This window comes from Haliotis rufescens, unplaced genomic scaffold, assembly GCF_023055435.1.
Source record: "Haliotis rufescens isolate VD_foot unplaced genomic scaffold, xgHalRufe1.0.p SCAF_7, whole genome shotgun sequence".
Taxonomy (NCBI): Eukaryota; Metazoa; Mollusca; class Gastropoda; order Lepetellida; family Haliotidae; genus Haliotis; species Haliotis rufescens.
This window is the reverse complement of record NW_025964361.1, coordinates 23501355-23508416: the sequence shown is the minus strand read 5'-3', so window position 1 is coordinate 23508416 and position 7062 is coordinate 23501355. Positions and strand designations below refer to the sequence as shown.

Genomic DNA, 7062 nt, shown 5'->3' with positions numbered 1-7062 from the left:
ATATCATGAAAATACTTAAAATATTAAAACTTAAAACCTTTATTAATTTCACAACTTGCAAATAATTAAAATGAATTTGACTAGATCTATTATCTTATTATACGTCCGTGTTGAAGATGAAAATATTTATAAAAAAATAAATGATAAATAAATAAACACAAATAATTGAAATAAATACTTATATTGTCCAATCAAAACAGCTGTTGGGCGTACAGTCCGTACATCAACAGGTGCGCAGAAACCCGGAAGCTGGGCACATTGTCCAGGATGTCATACGAAGTTTTAATCAACAGTGTGTGTCTTTAACTTCTTGTTGGTCAAGATTTTATTTCCGGACTGTGGCTTTAACAACAGGTAACGCAAACACACACACACGATTGTCGTATTGTTTCAACGCTGAATAGCTCATATATACATAGCGATCGCAGGGGCTAGCTGTCGTCTGTGGCCTCGTTAACTTGTTGATGACAAACTGTATGTTGACAGTGAGTGAATGAATGTGATAATGAAGTGGACACGCAAAGATCAAACCTTCTCAGATATATGAGCATTGATATCGATGTCATGTCAGCTAAATGTACAATAATCAGATAAACTCAAGTGTTCATTATAACCAACCGTCATACTTTCACGAGACAGTTATTATTGTGAGCTTTTCGACTTCAGGCTTTGGGAGACTCGTTAGTTGAAGTGGAAACACTGATGGCGATTTAGATCGATAATGATGCTGGTGATGAAAGGTACAGGCACGGTGTTGTCGTACGAGTTGATAGCAAAATATACCGTTTGGCTTGGAGATCTACGTTTGTATTTCCAGTATATTGCTACTGTCAGGACTTATATGGTCAATAGGCTATGTAAATGAGGGTGATTCATACCATTTACAGTAAGGTTGCCTCCTGTTCAGTTGATCTGTGGTAGGGCATGATGTTGTTGTGAGGAAGTGCTATGCTGACAGACAATATCTGTATTTTTTTCATGGTTAAAACATTTACAGAAAGTTTGCATCTATTTCTGCGAAGCTTTAAAAGGTATGGTTAATTTGTCATGTCTATTTAATTTCATTCAGGAGGTTGGTAACTTTTAGTGCCTAATACCATTGAGAAGTGTATACCCCTTTTTACATTATGTCTTTTATTAGACCAAATGTTTGAATAAGGTGTTTATCCTGATATTTATTCTCATAGCTATTCTTCATGATTGAACTATGTAATCCTTTCTCAGTCAATTTTACTACCTACAACATACTACATACTACTATATGTTTCATTTGTATCTTGTATCTGATCTGCTTATGACTGAGACTGAGATGTTGGTATGAATTAATGCCCACAAATGTCACTGCTCTCAGAATGTGTGAAGGCTGGAATATTGCTTGGAGCAGCATAAAACCATACTCATTCACTGCCGTATTCATGTGTATTCAATCATGTTAATTCTTACTTAGGAATAGAGTTGAGGTACATGTAGTATGATAGACTAACATCTAGTCACCTGAAATGAACATATTTTACAAAAAAAAAACAGTTGTTAAATTATCTTAATAAAATATAATAAAAAGGAGACCAGAGTCTTTCTTTATTTTCCTGATACTGCAGTAATCTAGACTTGCCAAACATTATAGACTTGCATGGGCTGTGTTGGATATGTTTGTATCAGGGTCTGTATAACCATGATTACAGACTAGTAGTGTGATTTAACTCCACTTTCTGCATATTCTAGCAATATCATGGTCGGGGACACCAGAAATGGGCTTAGCACATTGTACCCATGTGGAGAATGGGACCTGGGCCTTCAGTGTGATGAGCAAACGCTGTAACCACTTGGCTACCCCACAACCCCTACTCAGGAATAAAGACAATATTGGCAGTAATATTAAATTATGAATAATGATTTTTATCCTATGCGGAAAACCATGTACAATGCAAATGTATTTAAAGTGGACTAGAGTTGGGTTTATAGGTAGTCCTTCTCCTCATTTGATTGCAGCACCTCAAACGCCATTTTGTCTACTAGCTCACATTTTAATGCCTCAGTTTCATGCATGGTTCTAATTGAAGTGTAATTACACATTACTGGCTGCAGACCGTGAGGCAAGAAGAAAAATATACTGTAATTTAGGAAAAGAAAAGGAAATGTTTAAAATTATGTATTTTTTTAGTTTGGCTTAGAAAGATCAGTAAACACAACCACAACTTTTGATAATAAATGATACTGTTTCTGACTTCAAAACAAATTATTATTCATGTAAAACAACACTAGTCATGGCAAATGCACAATATGTTTCAGGATAGTCTCTTACGTAATATGGGAATAGTCATCTTTAGTTATGGTTTATGTTTAAGCATTTATTAGTACTTGAAGTACAGTATATATGTGTATTACTATCAAATTAAGTACAATGTATTGTCTGACTATGGCCCTGTGGTAATAATGATAAACTCACACAATACCTGAATCTTAGTCTTCATTGAATAGGCTCAGTTTGAGCTGTGTTAGACTTAGCATTACTCATGTGACCATAATCTTAACAATTCATTGTTTGCTAATCTTCCTGTCAGCTTTAGACCCTAATCATTATGTTAACTATCTTAACAGTTCATTGTTTGTTTAACCTTCATGTCAGCTTTAATATGTTTAAACCTTAGCCATTATGTTAAACATGTTCCTGTTATATATATGCGTTTGCAGTTCATAAAAATGTTGCATTTCAAAGTGTGTTGAATCACTGTTGATTCTATTCCCCTGAATGTTGCTCTCAGAGTCTGTACCTTGTCCTGGAATGAGACACAATTGTTTACAGTGTTTACATTATCTGCCAGTGTCACTTTTATTCAGTTTCAATTTATAGCAAAAACTAAAAAAGAAGCCTTGAGAACTGGTTCAAAATTATGGCTCTTGCAACTAGTCAGTGAAGACTACTATATTGGATTTTTACTTATCTGCAGCACAAATTAGTAGCCTCGAGCTAGCAGACTAGCATGAATTTCGAAGGCTGTGTAGTCAGTGTTGCCCATGACTTGTAGAGCTTCTGGTATAAGGGACTGGCAGTAAATAAATGTACCATTTTGGTAACTTTTCATCAGTCCTGATGTTGAAACACTAATGGCTGAATAAGAAACAAACACACACTTTCAGAGCTCCCTCATGTTATCACGTTGGACTTTCTGTGCATTTGCAGCTGAAGACATGTACCTGGACCTGCTCAGAGGTCAGTGCTTAGCTTCAAATCTGCAGCAAATGTCTCTGCAAGTTCCCAAAGTGGATTCACAAATTTCCCATTACCGGCGTGTATGTTATATACCATATTTTCTTGAGTATAGTGTGCACTTTTTTCTTTAAAAAAACCCAGCTGTGTAGAAGTGGGGTGTGCATTATACACGTCATAATGAGTTTTGATGTTTTTTTCCCCCAACATGCCCAACACAGACATTACCGTGAACACGAAACACTGGAAATACGATGCCGACAAATCCGTACTGATGTACGCAAATTTATCATATAATTACACTGTCTGGTTATAAAAAGTGTTCATTGTATATCTGGACCTATGTTTGTAACTTATTTCATTAATTTTATTCAAAATTCCATTAAATATTGTTTTTATTAATTTCGTCGAAATCGTGTTTGAAGCGACCGGAAGATTGCTCAACTCACCGTTATTAACAGCAACCTCAGTTATTAACCACAGTTATTAACTTTTACTTTGGCTTTGTAGAAGTGATTTGTAGTTCACTGTCCAATTTGAGCAAACTTATGACATTTCCCCCAAATTGCTTCCCAAAGGAACTCAGTGTGGAATCCTGGATACATCCCGGCTGTCTAGTTTTATACTATTGCAACTGTTAATGCATGTGTGATATACTCTCAGATTTGTTGGTCCTGAGGCCTAAATGACCTCAGAGTAAAATAGCCAACACAAGAGACCTATTTATTCAGTGCTACACCAGTGTCTTCTATACACAGTTGTCTCCCTTAGCAATGTCAGGCCGTTCTCATGCTCAGTTATACCACCAAAGCCGTATATAACCAAAGACGTATATATACGTCTTTGGTTATACCAGAGGGTATGGTGTTACGCTGCTTTTTGCAATATTCCAGCAATATCACGACGGGGGACACCAGAAATGGGCTTCACACATTGTACCTAATGGCTATGTGGGGAATCGAACCTGGGCAAGCGAACTCTGTATCCACTTGGCTACCCCACCGTGCCTCAGTTGACCAGATTGGCCCTGGTGGTGATCGTTGGTACATCAGCCCCATCCACTGCTTGTGGGTTTCATGGTAAATGTCATACACAGAGCTCCAGATAACTTTTTGAGCAATTGAGTTTTTACTCTAGGGTTTCTATTTTAATTGGGTTATTACATTCATTGGGTAACCAGTACTTTTTCACTCATCTATTCATCACTCTATTGGGTATTTCCCAAGATAAGTAAACATTTTAAGATTTAAAAAAAATGAAATAAAGTTTTAGATGTATCACTGATGTATATAACTGTTCTAAATATATAGGTTTCACTTGGAAAGTAAATTAGCTCGTAACTATGTTTCGGAAATTAGCTCCTTTGGGTATGTAAGTGAGCTGTTTTTATACATTTGAGTTTTTCATTTAATGCATGCGTTTCTGTACTCAAGTTAATTGAAAGTAATTGCGTTTTGAATATGTTTTTTGGTATTTTACACAAATACGCTGCTTATCTGTAGCTCTGCATATACCTACAATACTTTGGGCTTTCCTCCCACATCTCGCTGAAATACTGTCGAAAGCTGCTTTTGACTCTCTCATTCAATGTATTTTCATCTAACTTGTTTTCAAAATGGACAACACAGTTTGTACTTTGGTTGAACTTCCTCTTCCTCCCTGTCCCAGAAACCTACTGTACCTGTGTCAGTCATTGGTTGGTTGTGTTAGTGGCTGAGTGGATATAATGTTTACTTATCACACCAAGGTTTGAATCATTGCAAGATTGTAATGTTTATTTTGTATTTCATAGACTATAGTATAATCTGTTTTGAGAACTACATTTCAATGCTTTCTAAGCAATACTGGTCGCGTTGTCCAAATCATTTTCTGTAGTTGTGCCCGATTTTTTGTAACCATATTTATACAAAAACATGGAATAATAAACTATAATGAGCATAATAGCTAAAAGATATGATAAAATTTATAACGTTACAGTCAGCATTCATCCCAAAACCTATCTACAACACAATCATACCTATTGATTGTGCAGTTGTTTGGCTAAGGTCGCAAACAGTGTTATCAGTTGGCCAGTGCATGACACACACTCACACTGCAACTGGAAGTTTCTACCATAGCTTGTATTTATCTTCTTACTACCAGGACTAATCCTCTGTTTAAGCTCCACGGGAGCTTCTGACTTGCAGGGTTTTATCGAGGCCTGCTCAGAGGCTGGTGTTCAGTTCAATCTGCAGAATATGTCAGTAACCCAAGCCAGATTGGAATTAAAACATTCCCCTTCATGTTAGTATTGATATATCTAGTGTGTGTATCTAGTCTTGGCCGGGTCTACTTGTACTTCACTTACCGTATTCGACATAATAAGCTCCCAGGGCGCTCTCAAAATTAGACTCGTCACGATATGGCTGAAATATTGCCGATGTGACGTAAAGCTTTAACTCACTCACTCAAAATTAGAAATAGGGGCCTCTTATTAGAATATTATTTTGGTGAAAAACAACCGAGTTGACAGATCTTAAATTTCATGGTTTATGCTGACAACCTGAAATGTTTATGTAAGACAGATATATTTTTCCAGAATTTAATTTCCCATAATTAAGGGTGCATATAACACACATATTATACACAAATAAATAAGTCTTGTGTACATTGATCAATCAGAAGGTTAATTGGTATTGTTCACTAGCCAATATATGAGCAAATATCGCCGTGGGCGTTATTAGAGCGGGGCGCTTATTACGTCGAATCATGAGGAAGAGGCTTTACATGTGTTTAATGCTTAGTTTCACATTATTGAATGTAATGTTATTGTAAAGTCTGAAAAGACTCAGGATTTAAGAAAACAGGAACATAAGATTTCTTTTTGACGAAATAACAGTTGTTTATCCCAATTTGCTTGCCAAGGACTCTTAGTTTGGAAGTATAGGATAAAACATGCCTCCTCGGTTTTGGTTGAAAATGTAAAACCTTGAGCTCGGGTAAAGCCTTTGGGCCTCCTGCTGTAGCACTGAGGAAGTGTGTGGTGATTCCTAATACTAACTCTCTGGTTTTACAAACAAGTCATCCCTACATTTGGCAAAGTAGAACAAGATTGGTAACAGTCTGCCACTAAATTCCAAATGGGAACACCTAGACATCTTCATGTCCTATGTGAGTTAGTGATTTACGCTGCTTTGAACAGTATTCCAGTTATATCACGGGTACCACTTTGGTGAAACCCACGGTTATCATGGTTATAGTGCTGACAAACCTAGAAACGTAATCAGTAATAAGTAATAAATAGGTAAATTTTACGGATTTATGGACAAGTAGCCTGGTATATGTTCCAGTGTGTTATCAATGTTGGTTATATTTGGTTGCATCGTCCTGTTCAATGTCTATGTTGAGTATTTGATGTCACAGCCTTAACAAGAATGACTGCATTGAACCTAGGGAAGTCACACCTTAGGTGGACAGACATTTATGTGGAAGTGACTTTAATCCTCGTGTTATGTCTTTGACCCGGTGATCCTGTCCTGCTTAAAGACACGATTAACAGCTGCAGGGACATAGGTTGTGTAACAAACTGTACATACGCAAGTAGGCTTAGGGCAGTTTTGACCTTATACAGACTTACTGAAAGGCATCAGCAGCCTGATAGAAAATAAAGTATTCTGTTTCGTGATGTTTTCAATAAAGTAGTCACATGCAATCGACTTGGAAAGATATAAGAATAAGTTGTCTAGTGGCTAGATACTGGCCAGATAGTATTGAAAAAAAGTGTTCGCCTAAATAGTCAATAGAGCCATTTGATCACATTAGATATACTTCCTTGTGCAGCCTGTTAATCTAGGCAATGCTTGATGTGAATAGTG

The 7062-nt window shown here is 36.7% G+C and overlaps 1 protein-coding gene across 3 annotated transcripts in view; it reads left to right on the top strand.

Annotated features, from left to right (window-relative positions):
• Window positions 1-233: 233 nt before the first annotated feature.
• LOC124137455 (arf-GAP with Rho-GAP domain, ANK repeat and PH domain-containing protein 2-like) overlaps window positions 234-7062 on the top strand; it is a 126541-nt gene continuing 119712 nt past the window's right edge. For all 3 annotated transcript variants that reach the window (XM_046503747.2, XM_046503746.2, XM_046503745.2), the window contains exon 1: window positions 234-354. The gene's annotated coding sequence lies outside the window, so the exon portion shown is untranslated. The remainder of the gene's footprint in view (window positions 355-7062) is intronic.